We start from the raw sequence: 23,731 nt of genomic DNA, 5'->3' as shown, positions 1-23,731 counted from the left end.
CCAAGAGTTTGTCTGGTGTTGTTGTTAGAATTGTAGTTGTGATGAGGGTGAGCGGGGGGATTTGAGGTTCTGTCATGTTGTTGTCACAGGACAGGCTCGATAGACAAGCTGATCCTTTTCAGCCAACTTGTACGTAGGGTTTTATTGCTTCTACCTGGAAAGTCCATGAAAGCTAATGAAGGTCAAAGTGCATTAAATAAAACCTGATCCAAAATGTAAAGTGCCAGTGAAATTCGGCATGTCTGGCAGCATCTGTAGAGACAAAACAGAGTTACCGTTTTTTAAAATCAGGATTCTGAAGAAGGGTCTCTGGACCTAAAACGTTGACTGTTTTCTGTCCATAGATGTTGCCAGACCTGCTGAGTTTCTCCAGCAATGTCTGGTCTTGTTCTGAAGAAGGGTCACTGGATGCGAAACATTAACTCTGCTTTTTCTCCACAGGTGCTTTTTCTCCACAGACCTGCTGAGTTTCTCCAGCAAATTCTATTTTTTGTTTCAGATTTCCAGAATCTGCATTTCTTTGCTTTAAAGAAAAAGTTGATGATCTTTTTATTGGCATTTAATTCAGTTTAGTGGCCTGGAGTAAGGCATTCATACCCACCTGATATCTTTGTGAAGATTCGTAGTTTTGTCAAGCAAGCTGTATGAGTGTTAAGACTGTTCTACACATTCAGTTCAATTTTAGCCTCTTTATTTCTCTCCCGAGTATTCTGAACTCAAATGGACAATTGCTTCATAAGTTGACAGACCTAATTAATGGACAAGAAAATTGTTGAGGTATTTGTAAAAATTTTTTATTATGTACCCCAGAAGATGCAGTCCCCTATTGGAAATGCAATTTTGTTAAATTACCTGCATAATGCATTTACTACGAAGAAAAACAGGTTGCTCAACTGAAAATTAACAACTTTCCCCAGACATAGCAATGTGGATTAAACTTCTAGGCACCTGACTGTTCATTCAGGCAGTAACAGCAATGAGCTATTGTATTAGATTTAGCTTTAAGTTTTATGTGATTTAAATTCAGTTCAACACAAAGAGGCCCACTCTTGTTCTAACAATCCCATAGGATGCAGAATTCTGGAAAGAAAAAAAAAATTCCCTTCCACATCAATATGTATACATATTACATTGGTATGAATATAAATTAAATACATATGCTTACATATAAACAATGAATCTAGCTGCATTTTATATCCAAAACTCATTCTCTTTTGTCCTGTCAGCCTTTTTGGATTAAGCAGTCCATTTTTCTGTCTATGATCCACTTGACTGATAATCCTAATCTCTCATGTGACCACCCTGCTTCCATATTCCTTTACTCCCTGGATCCCCCAGCACACTGTCCTCCTAAGCCTTGGTTCCAGTATGGACAAAACAGCTGGATTCTAACAGTGAAATGAAAGTGATTGACCTGGATATCAAGCCAACAATTGATTGAGTGCAGCATCCAGGAGGATAAGGAGAAAGTGAGAACTGCAGATACTGGAGATTAGAGTCGAGAGTGTGGTGCTGGAAAAACACATCAGGTCAGGCAGCATCTGAGGAGCAGGAGAATTGATGTTTTGGTCATAAGCCCTTATGGGTGGCATGGTGGCTCAATGGTTAGCACTGCTGCCTCACAGTGCCAGGGACCCGGGTTCAATTCCCACCTCGGGCAACCGTCTGCGTAGAGTTTGCATATTCTCCCCGTGTCTGCGTGGGTTTCTTCCAGGTGCTCCGGTTTTCTCCCACAGTCCAAACATGTACAGGTTAGGTGAATTGGCCATGCTAATTTGCCTATAGTGTTTGGTGCATTAGTCAGGGATAAATGTTGGGGAATGGGTCTGGGTGGGTTGCTCTTCGGAGGGTTGGTGTGGCCTGTTTCCACACTGTAGGGAATTTAAAAAGTCAGGAACAAGCCTCATTCCTGTTGAAGGGCTTATGCCTGAAACGTCGATTCCCCTGCTCCTCGGATGCTGCCTGACCTGCTGTGCTTTTCCAGCACCACACTCTCAATCCAGGAGGATAAGCAAAATTGAAGTCAGTGGGAATTAAGGAATAGTCCCATTGAATGATCTCATGCCTAGTTCATAGTAAGAGGTTGTGCTGGCTGAGGGCCATCATCTCAGCTTCAGGGTATCTCTGCAGAAGTCACAGCCAAACCATCTTTAGCCGATTCATCAATGGCCATCTCCTCACCACAAGATTGGAAAAGGGGATGCTCACTGATGGTTGCATAATGTTCAGGACCAACTGTGGCTCCTCACACCTGAAATAGTGTATGCGGCCTTATTGTGAGACTTGGACAGTATTCAGGCTTGAGCTGATGAAATGATTGAAGCTATAATTGAAAGGACTATATACAGTTTCACTTAGAAGTATTAAAGGAAAATGAGGTAAGTAGAATAGAGACAGTAGACCAGATGACCAACAGCCAAGTCATGGAGTGAGTGATAGAAAAAGGAATGCAGCATTGACTGCACAATCAGCAAAATGGAGTGGGGGGGTGGGGCTTGGTTGGATATGTGTAATGTCTGCTATGCATACTGTGGAAATAAGTTAAAAATCACACAACACCAGGTTATGGTCCAACAGATTTATTTGGAAGCACTAGCTTTCAGAGGGCTGCTGCTTCGTCAGGTGGTTGTGGTGAAGGGGATCTAATTTATCCATGTGTACAGCTGATGAACAATCATAAACTGTACAAGTGTACTGGTGGTTTGTCAAGTTGAACCACAAAAGCATCCGGCATAGTCAGAAGAATATTTTGTTAGTCCCAGTACTGACTTGTATTCAGGTGAGTATGTTCTTTGTTCCCACCCATAGATACGGAGAACATGAGGACTACAGATGTTGGAGAGTTGGAGTTGAAAAGTGTGGTATTGGAAAAGCAAAGCTGGTCAGGCAGCATCTGAGGAGCAGGAGAGTTGAAGTTTCATCAGGAACATCACCCACCCATAGGTAAGGCAGGGAGACATAATAAAATAATGTGGGGGAGGGTTCTAAAGAATCTGAGGGAAGACTAAGGAGTGGAGGTGTTGGAGCAGGCAGAACTGTGCTGGCATGATGGGAGAGCTGAAGCTATGCAGATAGGTCACGCTGTCTAGAAACTCCAGACAGAACAAATCAGTTAAAGCCATGCTGGCAGGAAATTAAAACTGCGCAGGGTAGGTAAATGTCTGGTAAAATACATAAAGTTGTTTTCAGGAGACAAATCAGAAAACAAAGTTTCCAGTGAAAGTCAGTGAAGAAAATGTCAGGTAAGACAACTTGAAGTGTTTTGCTCTGTCCCTTGAAATCAGGAAGAGTTTTTTTGGTCTACCTCCACACAGCTTTGTATTTTTGCATGTTATTCATTTTTAAAAAGTGTATTAGCAGGTGTTGTCGAATATATTGATTCACGTATTGGGGATCCTGACAGAGCCACAATGCCCTTTTATTTGTTTCCTTTATTTTATTTTCTGGAAGACAACCAGCAAAGAATATCAAGTCCTTAGGTAGGACAAGGAATTTTAAACCAAGCAAATGAATGCACAGACATTCGTGGAAAGCAATAAATTTAGAAAAAAACATTTTGAAAAAGGTAAATCTGTTAGCCCAACAACACTGTTATTTTGTACTTGGGAATTTTTTTTTAGATGGGCAACATCTAAAGGAATTCATCAATTTATTTTTAAAAAACTGAAATTAAATCTAAGTGTATCAAATGAATATGCAGGAGAAGTTAGTGCTTAGAATTAAATAAAAATGTTTGATTTCTGTTTTAAGAAGATTGTAAGAATATTTAATCGGACAGTATAGTTTCCCAGGACTCAGGGTTGATTGTGATCCAGTTCGTGGACTGTAGAAGTATGGACCTGCTTACCTTGACTACTTAAATGGCCATGTAACTGTATCCAAGCTGTTGGGGCTGGAGCAACCCTTGACTTACTGTGCTGGCGCTGCCTGACTGATGGACATCTCCATTGATTTGACTGTGCTAAAAGGCAAGTCGAGGTTGAAGGACTGTGAGTACTAATGCAAAAATGCACAGTAAGGCAAAGCAGAGCTGCTGTGAGCCTCCAAGCAGGTGCAAAGTGACTCAGTGCAATGAGAGTAAGTGAGCAGTCCTGAGATGCAATCATGTCCAGTGGGTGACTGTCTCTGTGTGCAATGTGGCCTTGCAGTAGTACTGCAATGAAGCATGCTGGGTGCTCCTATGTGGCATATGGAAATGAAGAACTGTGTTGCAAGTGGATTGGAGATGTGCCATGACATGCAGTGAGGTGAGGTGAGATTAACTAATAACCAGATATTAATGCATGCAAATAGGATTCTCACTGCTCACTGGTAAAAGTCTTGTCTCACCATTCAACACTTGTTTGGAAATGGGATCTTTTGTTCTTGACGTTGAGAAACTCCTCACTGGCCAGCTCACATGATCTTCCCAACTTTCTTGCCAATGTCCATATCTTTTAGGGGCTTGGAAGATGTTTTGCTTTGTGAACTTTGAATCATTTGTCAGAGTGAATTCAATTGAATATATCAGTTTGGGACGTGGATAGGTTATAATGAAAAGGAAGTCAAATGAGAATCGTATGTATGGACTAAGTTTGGACTGGAAAAAAAGAAGTTTAGGGACTATATTAGGAATAGTAAAGAGTTTTCACATGTTGTCACAAGTTGTCACATGTTGTCACATGTTGGATGCAGTTTAAGAAAAGAAGAACTATATGATCTTTTAATTTTGATTTGGTTTGATTTGGTAGTTGATGTGAAAAATGGTGGTGGGAAAACAGGGAATAGGAAAAGACATTCTTGGAATCTGGCACAGAGAGAGAGAGGTGGAGGGAGAAAGAGAGAGAGAGAGAGAGAGAGAGAGAGAGCAAATGGTGTCAGCTCCACACTACATTCAGCATAACCTTATGAAAATATACCAGAGAAATGCACTGCAGAGGAGGAAAGCCATCTTGGGAAGGTTGGGCAGCAGCTGGTGGTGGCATGGAATGGAAGAGCCAATATTCTAAGGTTTTGCAAATGCCAGTTGGTGTGCCAATGCATTGACTTACAGTTTCAGATAGACCTGGAGGGACTGCTCACCAAAACAAAAAAATAAGGGTCTTTTCAAAAGTCATGCAAAAAAGCATTGTTAGTGATGCCTGCTATGTGCCAATATAACTGAGGAAGATCAGTCAGAATCTGAAAATCACACTAGTCACAACACAATAGGCCATGTCAGCAGTTACAAATAAATTTCATGGGAGCTCTCACAAAAACTGGGGAAAGTTATTGTTCATTCATTATTACCCAATTTGCAAGGTGGATAGAAGCCTATCCCCCACAAGATTGTTCAGCCACAACAGTTGTTCATGTAATGATGGAAGGGTTAATCTCTCTTTGGGGAATACCATTACAGATAGATTCACACCGGAACATATTTTATAGGATGAGTGATTAAGTAAGTCTACAAATTGCTGGGAATAAAACAGTTATAGGAAGGATATTATCAAACTGAAGAGGATTCAGAAGAGATTTACCAGAATGTTGCTGGATGTGGAAGGCTTGAGTTATAAAGGAAGGCTGGTTAGACTGGGACTTTTTTTTACTGGAGCATAGGAGTTTGAGAGGTCATCTGTTAGAAGTTTATAAAATCATAAGGAGTACAGATGGGATTAGTGATAGGTGTCTTCTCTCCAGGATGAGGGATTTCAAGAGTAAGGGGCACATTTTTAAGGTGAAAGGAGAGAGATTTAAAAAAGACATGAGAGGCAATTTTTTTTACATAAGGGTGATTTGCATGTGGAATGAATTTCCTATGGAAGTAGTAGATGTGGGTACAATTATCATGTTTAAAAGACATTTGGATAAGTACACGAATAGGAAATGTTTGGAGGGATATGGACCAGGAGCAGGCAGGTGGGATGAGATTTGGGATAATGTTTAGATGGACTGGTTGGATCGAAGGGTCTGTTTCCATGCTGTATAACTCCATAACATGTAGAGCTCAATATGGACTGAGACCTAACATGGGTAATTCAGGGCTTGGCCACTGTGTCAGAGACAATGCATGCAGCATTCACAGATTGATTAGTGTGCACAAAAATCTCTGAAATGATGCAGTTAAGAATGATGTCAGCAGCACCTATGAATCAAAGATGTTTGAGGAGAGAAGAGAAAATCTGAAATAAATTCATGAAGGTGAGGTGTCCCTGCTGGATGACAAATACACTGTCATGGACAGAATGCATGGTCTGATTGATTGCCAGCTCAAGGGTTGAACATGATTTGTTTACAGCAGAAAGAGGGGGGGGCATGTACTGGCATTGTGTATTTTTCAACTCAACAAAACAGGTTACAGTCTTTATAATAAAATAAAACAAATGCTGGAAATCCAAAACAAAAAAAACAGAAATTGCCTGAGAAACTCAGCAGGCCTGGCAACATCTGCACAGAGAAAGCAGAGTTAACGTTTCACATTCAGTGACCCTTGTTCTGAAGAAGGATCACTGGAAATGAAATTTTAGCTTGACTTTCTCTCCAGAGATGCTGTCAGAGCTACTGAGGTGACAGCCTTTCTCTGGTTTATTATTCACCCTATCTCCGTGGCGTAGGTAAAGAGTATGATTTAAGTACATTCCAGTTACCTGGATGAATGCAGCTCCAAAAATAATCAAGAAGTTTACTATCATTGACAGCTGCCCATTTACCCCCTCCCTCCTCGCTAGCCAGGTCTCAGAAATTCCTTCCAGGTGAAGCAGTGATTTACCTGCACTTCATTCAACCAAGTCTGATGTATTTGCTGTTCATAGTGTGGTCTCCTTGACACTGGAGAGGTGAAGTGCAGACTAGGTTACCGCTTTGCAGAACCTACGTCTTGACCGTTAATACAACCCTGAGCTTCCAGATGCTTGCCATGTCTCAGGCCTCCAGCAGTGTTCCAGCAAGCCATAGCACAAGCTCAAAGAACAGCATCTCATTTTCCGCTTGGGGACCCCACAGCCTCTGGGATTCAGCATTGAGTTTAATAACTTTAAAGCCTGATTCCAAACTTTCCTGCTGTTTATCAACTCCCACACCCTGGTCATGTGGTTGCTTTCAGATTTATTAGAAGTTTCTGAGAATGTAGCAAGCAGGATAGGTGAAGGCAAAGTAATGGATGGATTTGGATTTTCAGAAGGTGTTTGACAAGGTACCACACGTGAAGTTACTTCATGAAGTAATAATTGTGTTGGAGGTAGCACGGGTTGCTTTTAGCATAGCCAACCCAGTCTCTCCTTCTTTCAGCTTTCATTATCACTTATTCAGTTTCTCTTCTATTTGGTCTATACCAACAATTCTGACTTTTGTATCTCTCTCTGGGCTGCAGCTTCACCTATCCGCTCGTCTCCCTCAACATCCTCCCCAATTGCTTCAGCAGAAATACCACTCCTTCCTAGCTGCTACCAGTTCTGATGATGAGTCACTGGGCTCAAAGCATTAAGTCTGCTTTCTTGCCAGACCTGCCAAGTTTGACGAAGATTTTCTGTTTTGGTTTCAGGTTTCCAGCATCTGCAGTTCTTTGTTTTCTGTTTAATGTTCCACATCAATGATTTTTTTATTTAACAACAATGGAAAAAAGTTAGAAGAGTTATAGTTTTGAAGCCTTAAAAGAGGGGAGGTGGCAGCAAGAAGAAAATTGAATGTTTGTGACAGGGTGGAGAGCAAGAATGATTAACAAACTAAACAATTTAAGATGCAAAAAACAAATGGCAGTTGATATAATGAAGAAACAAAAGTTCTCTCCAGATGAGTGTGAACAGCTATATTGCAGTCTATCCCAACATGAAGAGATAAATAAAGATCTTTAAGTCAATAAAAGCATACACCTCCAACAGAAGTGGATGAACTCAGTGTTGAATTGAGAAAGTCACAGAACGCCATGTTGAGAGATGAAGTACTGTGACTTGAGCTTGCATTAGAATACTGTACCAAGCCATGGACATTCCTGAAGAAGGGCTTATGCCCGAAACGTCGAATTTCCTGCTCCTTGGATGCTGCCTGACCTGCTGCACTTTTCCAGCAACATATTTTCAGCATGGACAGAAAGGTCAGAATGGGAGCAAGGTTAGAATTAAAATGACAAGTCATAGGAAACTCAGAATCATACTTGCAGACTGAACAAAGATCTTCCACAAAAGCAGTCACAAGTTATAGCTATGAATAAAAGAAAAAGATGTACATACCATAGTCAATGAGCAAAATATTCAAAAATGCATGTTCTTCTCCACCTGCACACATTACAAAATGATATGGAAACAGTTTAAGTTCCAATTTTTGAAAATACATCCACAATAAACTGAAATGCAATTAACTAAACTTCACTATTGAGTTCAATTTTCACCTTTGTGACAGTTTGATTGAAAACACAATCTAATTAAATATGCAAGGAGACAAAATGCAGGTAACTATAGGCCAGTTACTTAACATACGTTACTGGGATATGTTGGAATCTATTATTAAGAATGCAAAGCAGAACATTTAGGGATATATAATGTGATCAAGCAGAGTCAGCATAGCTTCATGAAAGTGAAATTATGCCTGACAGATTTATTAGAATATTTAGAGAATGTAACAAGCAGGATAGTTGAAGGAAAAGTTCAAAGTTTGTGAGAAGATTTGTAGCTTGGGTGCTCGTTGTTGTGGTTCTGTTTGCCGAACTGGGAATTTATAAGGAAAGAATAAGGAAAAGTAGTCGATGGATTTGGATTTTCAGAAGGCGTTTGATGAGGTATCACAGTTTAAGTTATTTCATAAGATAATAATTGTGTTGGAGGTAGCATGGTGAGAAGATTGGTGAGCTAATTGTAGACAAAGAGTTGGGATAAGAGGCAACATTTTCAGGATAGCTTCATATAACTGGTGGAGTGCAACATGGATCAGTGCTGGGTTACAACTATTTACTAAATACACTAATGACTTGGATGAGGAAAGTGAATGTACAATAGTTAATTTAGCAGATGACACAAAAATACGTGAGTAGTAAAGTGCTAAGGATGGTTCCAAGGGTCCACCGAGGGATATAGACAAGTAAAGCATGTGGGTAAATCTTGGCAGGTGGAGTATAAAGTGGGAGAATGTGAGATTATGAACTTTGGAAGGAAGAATAGATTAGAGGAACTGAATATTATTTAAATGGAGAAGTACTGCAGAAAACTGTAGCACAGATAGATTTAGGAATCCTCATGTATGAACCACAAATGACCAGCATATAAATTCAACAGGTAATAAGGAAGGCAAGTGGAATGGAGTAATAATTCAGGAAGTCATACCAAGGCATTAGTCAGAGCACAGCTGGAATACTGTATAAGTTCTGGACTCCTTATCTAAGGAAAGATATATTAGCATTGGAGGCAGTCCAGAGAAGGTTCATCAGGTATGGAGGGGCTGTCTTATGAGGAATGGTTGAGTAGGTTGGCCCTCTACTCATTGGAGTTTAAAGAATGAGAGATCTTATTGAGACATATAAGATTCTTAGGAACTTGGTCGTGTAGAGGTTGTTTTCCTTGTGAGGCAGTCGAGAATCAGAAGGCATTATCTCAGAATAAGGAGTTTCTCATTTAAGATGGAAATGTGAAGGACTTCTTTCTTTCAAAGGACAGAAAATCTGTGGAATTCTTTACCACAGAGGGTTGCTAAGGCTGGGTCATTAACTATATTCAAAGTTGAGATAGACATTTTTCTAAACATTAAGAGAATCAAGGGTTTTGAGAAAAGTGAAAATGAGGACTATCATATCCAATACGATCTCATTAAGTGGTGAATTTAACTTAATGGGTCAAATGGCCTCCCTCTGTTATTATGTCTTATGATATTTGGTGTCCTCTTGTAGATCGGTGACTACTTTGTGGAAGGCTTCTGTTTGTTAGTGGTGCTGCTGCTGGCCATTGTACTTCTATCATTCCTTAAATAAATCACTTCTGTGCATCCTGACGGACCAAAGAGAAATGTTTTGAAAGAAGTTAGTTAGCTTTAATTTTTATTAAGGTCAGTAATACTTTGAAAGAAAAACATTGGATAACCTCAGCTATGAGTAAAACCTTGTCTTTTTTGTTGAAACATATTTTTATAGTTGATAAGGAGCATTCAACAGTACCAGTGTAGCCCAGGTTAATTTGAATGGGACTCTTAAATAGTAACTTTGTTTTAATGAAGTATTTTGAGCTTTCCACAAGTGCATGTTGTTGGAACCTACACAGAGAGTGTTTGGTCATGAATGCTTGCTCCTTTCCTGCTGTAGAATCTCTTGTGGATTTGTTGGTTCATTGGTTTATTTTGTTTCTGTAGCTTTGATGTGTGGGCTTTCATTTTCTTACAGCCTGTTACCTTTGATAAATGAATAGCTGTGGTCCACATGGGAAACAAAAACACAACTAGACGCTGAACACTGTTGTCTACTGAAAAGAGTGCTGCCTTTCTATGTTCATACTCTTGTCACTAAACTACTTTGATATTAAGAATTTGAATTTCAGTAAAATTTGTCTTCTTTATGTTGCACACTTATTAAATTGCTTATCAGTGTTGCTTCAGGATGAAGTGGCCTTGACATTTCATATGAAATGCAACTTTCTGCAATACGTTCCAATAATTAACAGTTCATGCATAAATATCTTTGACCAGAATGCTTATTTTTGGATTTATCAATTATAAATGTTGTTGTTATTATTTTGTGCTTTATAAATATTTGATTGTTGCAAGAGAAATAATAAAAAGTGCATTTGGATTGTCTTATTGCTTTGAATTTCAATTTTTTCTTCTTGATTTCCCAACACTTGCAGTCAAGTTTAGACTTCTGTTTCGCTAAGTTGCAACAACTGGTGAAAATGAACATTGAATGTAGTTTGATTTTGAAATGTCAAATTAAATGACTGTTTATCATATTTAAAATTAATGAAAGTATTAACATGGCAAATATCTAAATTATCTCAATTGAACAAAAACATGCATTCAAAAATGTTTCACGTGGGATGAAATGAACACAAGACTTTGATCCGAGGAGTGAAAGAGCTGATGTATTTTAAGTACAAGAATTTCAGGAATGGATTAAACAGTTTTAAAAATAAATAAGTTTACCTTATTAAATAGATCTTGCAAAATAATCAACCCATTTAACATTCTGGGCAGCATTCACATTTCAACAAGTAATTTAGTCCAGAGAAGTCATTCTTTATTCAAGCTGATGCTAGGCCACTTCAATCAGTATTTTAAAATCTTACTGACAGTGTTGTGAAAACAGCCAGGAATCCAGTAAACCAGTGATCACCACTGACTTCAATCCATGATCACAACTGACTGCACTCTGTGATCACCATTGACTTCATTTTGTGATTACCATTGACTTCAGTCTGTAACCATCATTGGCTTCAGTCCGTAATCACCATTGACATCAGTCTGTGGTCACCATTGATGCCAATGTGTGATCATCATTGACTTCAGACTGTGATCACCATAGATTTCAAACAGTGATCACCAATGAGTTAAATCAGTGCTCGCTGCTGACTTCAGTCTATTATTACGATTGATTTCAGTCTGTGATATCCAATGATTGAGCCTGTGATCACTGTTGACTTTAGAATATGATCGCCATAGATTTTAATCAGTAATCACTATTGACTTCAGTCTTTGATTGTTGATGGCACTCTGTGATCGCAATTGACTTCATTTTATGATTATCATTGAATTCAGTCTGTAATTATTATTGACTTCAATCAGTGATCACCATTCACAGTAATCAGTGATCACCATTGACAAAAGTGATAATCGCGCTAAATGCACTTGCATTGGAGTCAGAGAGAAAGTTGGCAGAGCAGTACAGTATCCCAGCAAATTATGGCATAACAGAACTATGAACATAACTTACTAATTCCATTATTTATTGGAACTGGTAATAAAGGCCCAGATACTGTTGCCAACATTCTTCCTCTTGTTTGTTTTTCTATCTTCTATTTTCCTTACTTATCTCTTGAGCACAGATGGCATTGCTGGCAGACCTTGTGGACCTTGAGTGAGCTCCGTGCGGGGAGAAAAGGCCCAGTGTGGAGGAGAGCAGGTTCAGTGTGGGGGTGAGTAGGCCCAGAGCGGGGGAGAGTAGACACAGTGTTGAGGAAAGTAGGCCCAGCAAATAGGGGAGTAGAGCAGAAAATGTGTTGCTGGAAAAGCGCAGCAGGTCAGGCAGCATCCAAGGAACAGGAAATTCAACGTTTCGGGCATAAGCTCACTCTCTCAAACAGGTAAGGGCTGTTTGGCAGTGGCTGCTTGAAGGCTCGGTGACGTTTGTTTAACGGTTTAAATTTGAATGTATTTTTAAAAAAAGCGCGGAGTGGACCCGGAAGCTGGTGTAGCGCAAGCTTACCTGGGTAAGTTGTTTGTTTTTTCCCCTATAAAGGCGCGCAGCTTCAAGGACTCGGCCTCACTCTCTCAGCAGAGCAGGTAAGGGCTGTTTGGCAGTGGCTGCTTGAAGGCTCGGTGATGTTTGTTTAACGGTTTAAATTTGAATTTTTTTTAAACAAATGCACGGAGCGGACCCGGAAGCTGATGTAGCGCAAGCTTACCTGGGTAAGTTGTTTTCCTATAAAGGCGCGCAGGAGAGGAACCCGAGGCACTGCAGAGGTAGAGCCTCCCACCCGCCCTCCTCCTCTCACTTAATAAAAAGACCCGTTGTGGTAAGAAGGTAAGTGCAGCATTTTGCTTATTCTCGTGTTTAGACCTAGTTTTTTTTAACAGTTACTTTTAGAGGGATGGCAGTGAAGGCAGTGCAATGTTCCTCTTGCAACATGTATGAGGTGAGGGATGCCATGGTCGTCCCTGCTGATTACACTTGCAGGAAGTGCACCCATCTCCAGCTCCTCCAAGACCGTGTTAGGGAACTGGAGCTGGAGTTGGATGAACTTAGGATCAATCGGGAGGCAGAGGCGGTCATAGATCGGAGCTTTAGGGAAGTAGTAACTCCAAAGATTGTAGACAGATGGGTGACAGTGAGGGGGACTGGGAGGAAGCAGCCAGTGCAGAGACCCCCTGCAGCCGTTCCCCTCAAGAACAAGTATACCGTTTTGGATACTTGTGGGGGGGACGACTTACCAGGGGTAAGCAATGGGGTTCAGGCCTCTGGCACGGAGCCTATCCCCATTGCTCAGAAGGGAAGGGTGGAGAAGAGTATAGCAATAGTTATTGGAGACTTGATAGTTCGGGGCACAGATAGGCGGTTTTGCGGGGGCGAGAGAGACTCACGTTTGGCATGTTGCCTCCCAGGTGCAAGGGTACGTGACGTCTATGATCGTGTTTTCCGGGTCCTTAAGGGGGAGGGGGAGCAGCCCGAAATCGTGGTCCACATTGGCACCAATGACATAGGTAGGAAGAGGGATGAGGATGTTAGGCAGGCTTTCAGGGAGCTAGGTTGGAAGCTCAGAGTTAGAACGAACAGAGTTGTTGTCTCTGGTTTGTTACCCGTGCCACGTGATAGAGAGTCGAGGAATAGGGAGAGAGAGCAGTTAAATGCGTGGCTACAGGGATGGTGCAGGAGGGAGGGATTACAGTTTCTGGACAACTGGGGTTCTTTCTGGGGAAGGTGGGACCTCTATAAACATGATGGTCTACACCTGAACCTGAGGGGCACCAGTATCCTTGGGGGGAGGTTTGCTAGTGCTCTTTCGGGGGGTTTAAACTAACTCTGCAGGGGCATGGGAACCTAGACTGTAGTTTTAGGGTGCAGGACCTGGAGTGTAGGGAGGTTAGGAGCAAGGCATCGATCTCGAAGGAGGTTGCCTGTAAACAGGAAGGTGGCTTGAAGTGTGTATACTTCAATGCGAGAAGTATATGAAATAAGGTAGGTGAACTTGCAGCGTGGGTTGATACTTGGGAGTTCGATGTTGTGGCTATTACGGAGACATGGGTAGAACAGGGACAAGATTGGTTGTTGCAGGTTCCAGGGTTTAAATCTTTTAGTAGGGTCAGAGGTGGGGATAAAAGAGGGGGAGGTGTGGCATTGCTTGTCAAAGATAGTATTATAGCGGTGGAAAGGACGATGGATGAAGACTCGCCATCTGAGGTAGTTTGGGCTGAGCTTAGAAATAGGAAAGGTGAGGTCACCCTGTTAGGAGTTTTCTACAGGCCTCCTAATAGTCCTAGAGACGTAGAAGAAAGGATTGCGAGGATGATTCAGGAGAAGAGTGAAAGTAATAGGGTGGTTGTTATGGGGAACTTTAACTTTCCAGATATTGACTGGGAAAGCGATAGCTTGAGTACGCTAGATGGGTCGGTGTTTGTCCAATGTGTGCAGGAGGGTTTCCTGACACAATATGTAGACAGGCCAACAAGAGGTGAGGCCATACTGGATTTGGTTCTGGGTAACGAACCAGGCCAGGTTTAGAATTGGGGGTAGGTGAGCACTTTGGGAACATTGACCACAATTCGGTGACTTTTACTCTAGTGATGGAGAGGGATAAATGTGCACTACAGGGCAAGAGTTATAGCTGGGGGCAGGGAAATTATGATGTGGTGAGGCATGACTTAGGATGCGTGGCTTGGAAAAGCAGGATTCAAGGGAAGGGTGCAATCAATATGTGGAGCTTGTTCAAGGAACACCTACTGAGTGTCCTTGATAAGTATGTACCTGTCAGGCAGGGAAGAAAGAGTCGTGTGAGGGAGCCGTGGTTTAATAAGGAATTGGAATCCCTTGTTAAAGGGAAGAGGGTGGCCTATGTAAAGATGAGGCATGAAGGTGCAATTGGGGCGATTGAGAATTATAAGGTAGCCAGGAAGGATCTAAAGACAGAGCTAAGAGCAGCAAGGAGGGGACATGAAAAGTCTTTGGTTGATAGGATTAGGAAAAACCCAAAGGCTTTCTACAGGTATGTCAAGAATAAAAGGATGACTAGGGTAGGAATAGGTCCCATCAAGGATAGTAGTGGGAAGTTGCGTGTGGAGGCTGAAGAAATTGGGGAGACACTGAATGAATACTTTTCGTCCGTATTCACTCAGGAACAGGACATTGTTGCCAATGTGAATATTGAGTCACAATTAATTAGAATGGATGGCTTTGAGATATGTAGGGAAGAGGTATTGGAAATTCTGGAAAGGGTGAATGTAGATAAGTCCCCTGGGCCTGATGGCATTTATCCTAGGATTCTCTGGGAAGCAAGGGAGGAGATTGCAGAGCCATTGGCCTTGATTTTTATGTCCTTGTGGTCTACGGGAATAGTGCCAGAAGACTGGAAAATAGCAAATGTGGTTCTCTTGTTCAAGAAGAGGAGTAGGGATAACCCTAGTAACTATAGGCCGGTGAGTCTTACCCCTGTTGTGGGCAAAGTTTTAGAGAGAATTGTAAGGGATAGGATTTATGAACATCGGGATAGGAATAATGTGATCAAGGATAGTCAGCATGGTTTTGTGAAGGGCCGGTCGTGCCTCACAAACCTTATTGAATTCTTTGAGAAGGTGACTAAGGAGGTGGACGAGGGTAAAGCAGTTGATGTGGTGTATATGGATTTTAGTAAGGCGTTTGATAAGGTTCCCCATGGTAGGCTACTGCATAAAATACGGAGGTATGTCATTGAGGGTGAGTTGGAGGTTTGGATTAGGAATTGGCTGGCTGGAAGAAGACAGAGGGTAATAGTTGATGGTAAAGGTTCATCTTGGAGTGCGGTTACCAGCGGTGTTCCGCAAGGATCTGTTTTGGGACCTTGCTGTTTGTCATTTTTATAAATGACCTGGAGGAGGGGCTAGAAGGTTGGGTGAGCAAGTTTACGGATGATATGAAAGTTGGTGGAGATGTTGACACTGAGGAAGGATGTGGCAGGTTACAGCGGGATATAGATAAGCTGCAGAGCTGGGCAGAAAGGTGGCAAATGGAGTTCAATGTCGCTAAGTATGAAGTGATTCACTTTGGTAAGAGTAACAAGAAGATGGAGTACTGGGCTAATGGTCGGATAGTTGGTAGTGTGGATGAGCAGGGGGATCTTGGTGTCCATGTACACAGATCTCTGAAAGTTGCCACCCAGGTAAATAGTGCTGTGAAGAAGGCATATGGTGTACTGGCTTTTATTGGTAGAGGAATTGAGTTCCGGAGTCCTGAGGTCATGTTGCAGTTGTATAAGACTCTGGTGCGGCCGCATCTGGAGTATTGTGTGCAGTTTTGGTCGCCATACTATAGGAAGGATGTGGAGGCACTGGAACGGGTGCAGAGGAGGTTTACCAGGATGTTGCCTGGTATGGTAGGAAGATCGTATGAGGAAAGGCTGAGGCACTTGGGGCTGTTTTCATTGGAGAAAAGAAGGTTTAGGGGTGACTTGATAGAGGTGTACAAGATGATTAGGGGCTTAGATAGGGTTGACCATGAGAACCTTTTTCCACGTCTAGAGTCAGCTATTAGGAGGGGGCATAGCTTTAAATTAAGGGGTGGTAGATATAGGACAGATGTTAGGGGTAGATTCTTTACTCAGCGAGTCGTGAGTTCATGGAATGCCCTGCCAGTAACAGTGGTGGACTCTCCCTCTTTATGGGCATTTTAACAGGCATTGGATAGGCATATGGAGGAAAGTGGGCTAGTGTAGGTTAGGTGGGCTTGGATCGGCCCAACATCGAGGGCCGAAGGGCCTGTACTGCACTGTATTTTTCTATGTTCTATGTTCTATTTTATGCCCGAAACATTGAATTTTCTGTTCCTTGGATGCTACCTGACCTGCTGCGCTTTTCCAGCAACACATTTTCAGCTCTGATATTCCAGCATCTGCAGACCTCACTTTCTCCTCGAAAATAGGGGAGTAGGTCTAGCGTGGAAAAGAGTAGTCCCAATGTGGAGTGGAGCAGGACCAGTGCGGGGGAAGAGTCAGCCCTGTGCTGGGGAGAGCAGGCCTGGCACGGGGGAGAGTAGACCCAGCGTGGAGGAGATCAAGCCCAGTGCGGGTGAAGAAAGCCCATCGTGGAGGAGAGTAGGCCCAGTGTGCTCAGCACGGTCCCCATGACCTGTCCTACCTGCCTATCTTCATTTTCATCTATCCACTCCACCCTCCTCTCTGACCTATCACCTTCATCCCCACCCCCATTCACCCATTGTACTCTATGCTACTTTCACCCCACCCCACCCCCCTCTCATTTATCTCTCCAACCTGCAGGCTCCCTGTCTCTCTGATGAAGGGCTTTTGCCTGAAATGTCGATTTTCCTGCTCTTTGGATGCTGCCTGACCTGCTATGCCTTTCCAGCACCACTCTAATCCAGACTTGGGTTTCCAGCATCTGCAGTCCTCATTTTTACCTGGAGGAAAGTAGGCCCAGCATGGGGGAGAGTAGGCCCAGCATGGGGGAGAGTAGGGTCAGTGCGGGGGAGAGTAGGCCCGGCGAAGGAGAGAGTAGGCCCAGTGTGGAGGAGAGCAAGCCCAGTGCGGGTGAGAAAAGCCCATCATGGAGGAAAGAAGGCCCAGCATGGAGGAGAGTAGGCCCAGCACGGGAGAGCGTAGGCTAAGCGCGGGGTATAGTAGGCCCAGCAAAGGAGAGAGTAGGCCCAGTGTGGTGAAGAGTAGGGCCAGCATGGAGGCGAGCAGTCCCTGCACAAGGGAGAGTAGGTCCAGTGCGGGGGAGAATAGGCCCAGCGTGTGGGAGAGTTGGCCTAGCATGGGGAGAGTCGGCCTAGCATGGAGGAGAGTAAGCCCAGCACGGAGGAGAGTAGGTCCAGCATGGGGGAGAGTAGGTGTAGCACAGGGGAGAATAGGCCCAGTGTGGGAGAGAGCAGGCCCAGCGCGGGTGAGAGTAGGCCCACCGTGGATTAGAGCAGGCCTATCATGGAGGAGAGTAAACCCAGCATGGACCTCAGACATTTGTAAAACTGGAGTCATCGAGGCAGCGATGATGATGGAGCTTGGGGCCCATTGTGAGCCTGGATGGCAGTCAGTGATGAGGCAGCGGTTGAAACGAAGCCTTGTGAGCTGTGGCGAAGCTTGGCATGCCTGGATGGGTCTTAGCCCAGCGTGGGTGAAAGCGTGTCCTGCTCAGGGGAGAGTGAGCCTTCCTGAGGAAACCCAGTTTGGAGCATCTGCAGGCCCATGGCTCAGGAAGGAACTGTAATGTTTGACATTTTAACACTATTTCTTTATTTTTTCTACTTTGAGACCAAGAAGGCTGCAGTGCTGAACTTTTGTATTTATTTCTTTGTTTCTCTATTTCTGTAACTAGGATTTTGAACCTAGCTACTTTGTGCATAAGATGGCCGTCTGTGTGGCGACATTGTATACTTTTCACTGAACGTGTTGTAACCTGTGTTTGAGTACATATGACAATAAAATCTCAATATAAATCTAAAAAATAATGAGGTTAACATGATGGCTGTTATAAATATACAAGGTATCTAGAAACTTGTGGCATGGAAGAGATGTTCTGTGAATTGCATATCTGCACCAGTTGACATTAATGTATGTGGCTCCATTGTTAGTCTAGTGAAACAGGTTTGCCAGGAGTTTGTTGTAACTGGTGCACTTGCACATTGATTGTGAATTAAACTCATCACAGTATACAAACATATATACAAATCTGTGGAATAGAACCCATTTGGACCACCTAATTTGTTCCGCTGTTCAGCAATGTTGAGGCTGATCTAATTGTGACCACAACTCTACATCCTTGCCTACTTTTGCATCTTCATGTTGTACTTGTTAGTCATGAACCTATTTGCCTCTCCTTTAAAAGTATTTGATTACCCTGCATTCATTGCTCTATGCTCAGTAGTTCCAATGATACATGATGGTTTGAGAGAAAAGAAGATCCTCATCTCAGTCTTAAATGGGAGACCCTGATTTTTAAATGGTCTCCCTGGTTCTACAGTCTCCCACAATAGAAGACAGACTCTCAGCATCCTCTCTGTCAATTCCTCTCAGGATCTTATATGTCATAATAAGTTCACCTCGCATTCTTCCAAATTCCAATGGATAGAGCTCCAGAGTGTTCAACTTCCCTCATAAGATAATCTTCATAGCCCATGAATCTGTTCGGTGAACCTCCTCTGACCTGTCTCTAATGCATTCACATTTGTCCTTAAATATGGAGACTTATGTACTCCATTGACAGCAAAGTGCTTTGGGACATCTGTGATTGTGAAAGTTTCCACATGAATGCAAGTCTTTTTTTTCTTTTTATTACAACAGTTCATGCAATACCACAATTTCTGCAGCCCAGAAATTTACAATTGAGTCTGCAAAGCCTCTGTGACTGATCGGAAATAGTTGTGGACATTTTCACATGCTAAAAATTATTTTGTAAGTGTTTTTTTTATTTCCCTTTCAGTCTCTTTGTATTCTTCTTAATCCAATTTTACATTCTGCCTTTTAGAATTCTGAGGACAAAAACATTTTGAGCTGAAGGATTAGGAAGCAAGGTGAGATACTTCTATCCAACAAAATGTGGACCACAGGATGTGCTGTTTGTGCATCCTTACTCTCGTACAAGGTTCCAGCAAAACTAGACATGGGACTCATTTCACATGAGGCTGTTGAATTTTTCCTTGATTTTCAATGGAACTAAAGATGTTGTTTTAGCAATTACTGAAGATCATTGAATGCACACAAATGTATGGCACAACTTTGTAATCAATTTCTGTTTCACAATAATTAGGTTGCATTGGCCTTAATGTAATTTTGCTTTGTTAACAGCTTAGTGAAAATTGTCAGCGTTATAGACTATAGTACGCTGATATTTTGTTTCTGTTATTATTAGAACACCACAGAATGACACATTAAAGGTGCAAAAACAAAATTACTCATCCAGTTTTTTTTGTCCTTTATGCTATTAGGTGGTCAACTGCTGAAACAAAACCTTTATGCTTCCTAAGCTTTAACTGACAATGAATTAACTATTTTTTCATTTCCACACTATTGGTAATGGAGGCCTAGTGCCAGGAGAAAACTCCTGTCAAACCTGAAACAGTACTCTTATTCTATGACTGAAAGAGACATGGCATTCAGAATGGTGCATATAGCATAACATTGAATAAGTATAGGGTAATTGAGAGTAAGTTGCTACATTAAAAGCTGTCTTTGTTAAAAGGTTAATGTATGACCTCTACTGACCTTAACTCTTTTGTTCAATGGGGGCATTAACTTTGTCACTACTTCCCTTCACTTGAACCAATTTGTGGAGCTCAGCTATGAAGAATAAATTTTATGCTGCAGTAAAACCATGTTGACCTATTATTGACTAAAGTGAGTAATGCTATGTTCTCCTTTACTGAAATACCAGTTTAAGAGTTAAATTGTTAATAAAGCTGCCACTGTATGATTGAAGAGTGCATAGTACTCCACTTAAGAATTAGCTGTTAAAGATTTTTCTGTGAGTTCAAGTACCCAATTATAGAGTCATAGAGTCATAGAGATGTACAGCATGGAAACAGACCCTTCGGTCCAACCAGTCCATGCCGACCAGATATCCCAACCCAATCTAGTCCCATCTGCCAGCACCCGGCCCATATCCCTCCAAACCCTTCCTATTCATATACCCATCCAAATGCCTCTTAAATGTTGCAATTGTACCAGCCTCCACCACATTCTCTGGCAGCTCATTCCACTCACATACCATCCTCTGCGTGAAAAAGTTGCCCCTTAAGTCTCTTTTATATCTTTCCCCTCTCGCCCTAGAGCTTCTTGCATGTCACTGAAGCTGCAACCATCCAGGCAAATTATATGCAAGCCATTACATTCTTCACTTCTGCCTTTTAAACAGTGATTGGCAGAGGTGGTTGCTAGAAGCATTGATGAGACAAGAGGATGTTACTCTCCACAGAATTCGTAGCATCTGACCTTCTATTGTAACCACAATCAGCTTCAGATCAAATGTAACCCCAAGGCTGTTGATAATGGAAGATTCAGCAATGGTAATGTCATTGGATGTTAAGGAGAAAATGGTGCTCCTCCAGCATCACACTCGTGACTCTGAATACTGTTTGCTTTCTATTGTGTTGATGGAACTAACAAACCAACTATCAAGAGTATATTTCCCTTGTGGCAAACCTGAGTTTGTCATTTCTTGTAATCCCTTTCATTAATCAATCACTAATAATGCATGGTCATTTGGAGATAAGCTGATGTCAATTTTACTTTATATATGGAACTTTTTTCAGGTGTGAAGTGGGTTTTAATCTCAGTGTGGCTGGTCAAATAGTTTGGGTAAATTCATTAATTTTGTGCCATTGCTGTAAATAAAAGTGACCCCAACAAAACTCATGAGCAGGAATTGGATTTCTGCTATAGTGCTGGGGAGATCCAGCAGAGTGAAATAGCTAGCTTCATCTGTTGCTCAAACTTCTAAGATACTTTGCCATTCAAGGGTAATTTGAGGTAGACTGGGCATTTCTCAGGACCACAAGTCTTAGATCTGTTCATGATATTGTGAGAAATGATCTGACCATGTAGCCATCGTGGTTGCCTTTTATGCACCTTATCTCAGCATCAAATGGCTTGGTTCTCATTATGAAGTTGTCAATTCGTCCATGTTGTAGCATATGGAATTGTTGGTATCCTAACTGATGTATTGGCAAATGAAGATAGGCTTGCAGTACACAGTAGCTGATTTCTCAAGTAGGACATTGAGAAAAGGAAGCTTCATTTGACTGTTTCTTTTAAAGGTGAATTTGAGAGCAGGATGGAGTCTGTTAAGACATTTGAGGAAATTCTATATGCAGCTGAAAATACATATATAGCAAGTGGTATCATCAATGTATCAGGAATATGCAAAAGTACAGTTTTGTTTCAGACAACTGCTATGAAATAGCAACATGACTTTTGTTTGCTACAAACAGGATACTGCCATTAAGCCAAAAAAAATTCTGCCCATCACATAAATATGTCTTGTGGAATATGAATATCAATGTGGTGTGTTGCCAGATATTTAGGCGGATGTCCCATAGACTGAGTGTGGTGGAGGCTGGTACAATTGCAACATTTAAGAGGCATTTGGATGGGTATATGAATAGGAAGGGTTTGGAGGGATATGGGCCGGGTGCTGGCAGATGGGACTAGATTGGGTTGGGATATCTGGTCGGCATGGACTGGTTGGACCGAAGGGTCTGTTTCCAAGATGCTGATCGTTCCAAAGCAACCTATGGTTGCAAAACTCACAATACATGTCCAACATGAGATGGGTTTCCAACATTGGACACCATTTTACTGCAAAATCCTGAGTGCTTGAAGAATTATGCTGGCAACCAATTTAGGATTGTCAGCCATGCCCGTAGTGTGGCACAGACATGTGTACTGGAAGCCACAGAAATGAATACATGGAGCCCTATGTTCTGCAGACAGAAAGGAATGTATAAATGCAATATATGTTTCAATACAAATAAGCAGTAGTCAATCACTGAATTACTTCTAAGAGCAATGCCTTGATCAATCAGAGTCAGAGGAGAAAGTGAGGTCTGCAGATGCTGGAGATCAGAGCTGGAAATGTGTTGCTGGAAAAGCGCTTTTCCAGCAACACATTTTCAATCAGAGTCACCCTGCTTTGTTTAAAAGTTAAACAAAGCTTGGCAGTTAACTATCAGTCATTATAATTGGCAATTGGTGCATTCACCATGGTAACCCATTGAACAATCAAAGTCCACTCACTAACTAATATCACTCTCCTCTCATACAGAATAAATGCTGTTTTCCCTTTAGTTTGGTATTTCTTGCTAATTATCCTAACAAGTGCAAGGTTAAAGTCATCACTAAAGTATTTTTTTCACTAATATTCAAGTTCTATGGTATTAAAGGGCGGCACGGTGGCACAGTGGTTAGCACTGCTGCCTCTCAGCGCCTGTAGACCCGGGTTCAATTCCCGACTCAGGCGACTGACTGTGTGGAGTTTCCACGTTCTCCCCGTGTCTGCGTGGGTTTCCTCCGGGTGCTCCGGTTTCCTCCCACAGTCACAAAGATGTGCGGGTCAGGTGAATTGGCCAAGCTAAATTGCCCATAGTGTTAGGTTAGGGGTATGGGTGGGTTGCGCTTCGGTGGGTCGGTGTGGACTTGTTGGGCCGAAGGGCCTGTTTCCACACTGTAAGTCTAATCTAATCTAAATGACTAAGTGTGACAGCACCTCCCACTGGAAGATGGTGGCAGTGTAAAAGCATGGAAGGTTGAGAGTATGCAGATTCAAATAATTTTGACTAAAGTTTTGAAGACATTTCACGACCCATTTCATCCATTTAAAAGATTTTGCCACAGCTTGTAAAGGCAGAGAGTTTTTATGATATGCAATTTGAAGGATGGCTACTGTACAGTAAAGCTGGATGAAAGCAGCAATTTTATAACAACTGGAAGCCATTTGCGAGATATAGATAGTCCACAGGTTGATTAGGATTTCCACTGCTCCAGAAAAGTATCAGTGCAGGTAGTACAATATGAGATAGTAATTTTTCTGAACTGAAACCGTCGTGGATGATCTGCTAATCTATAGATGTGGAGACATGATAGCAAAAGCTATCACAGCCTTCTTTCACTCCTTCACCCCCAATGCTCAGTCACAGTAGTGTCTACTATCGACAATATGCATTGTAGAAACTCACCAAAGATCCTCAAATAGTGCCTTCCAAACCCACGCTAACTTCCATCTAGAAGGACAAGGGCAGCAGATACAAGCAAACACCACCACCTTCAAGTTCCACTCACTATCCTGACTTGAAAATATATCACCATTCCTTCACTGTTGCTGGGTCAAAATCTTGGCATTCCCATCCTATTGGCATTGTGGGTCAACCAGGTGGACTGCAGTGGTTCAGGAAGGC

General features: G+C 42.1%; 1 long non-coding RNA gene across 1 annotated transcript in view; it reads left to right on the top strand.

Annotated features, from left to right (window-relative positions):
• Positions 1-10,424, top strand: part of LOC132820421 (uncharacterized) — a 30,408-nt gene extending 19,984 nt beyond the window's left edge. Inside the window, exons 2-3 of the long non-coding RNA XR_009645196.1 lie at positions 2,809-2,943; positions 10,316-10,424. This is a non-coding gene — a long non-coding RNA (uncharacterized LOC132820421). The remainder of the gene's footprint in view (positions 1-2,808; positions 2,944-10,315) is intronic.
• Positions 10,425-23,731: the final 13,307 nt, after the last annotated feature.

The sequence above is a fragment of the Hemiscyllium ocellatum genome, chromosome 1 (genome assembly GCF_020745735.1).
Source record: "Hemiscyllium ocellatum isolate sHemOce1 chromosome 1, sHemOce1.pat.X.cur, whole genome shotgun sequence".
Taxonomy (NCBI): Eukaryota; Metazoa; Chordata; class Chondrichthyes; order Orectolobiformes; family Hemiscylliidae; genus Hemiscyllium; species Hemiscyllium ocellatum.
The sequence above is the reverse complement of the archived record's forward strand: the minus strand, read 5'-3'. Positions and strand labels throughout refer to the sequence as shown.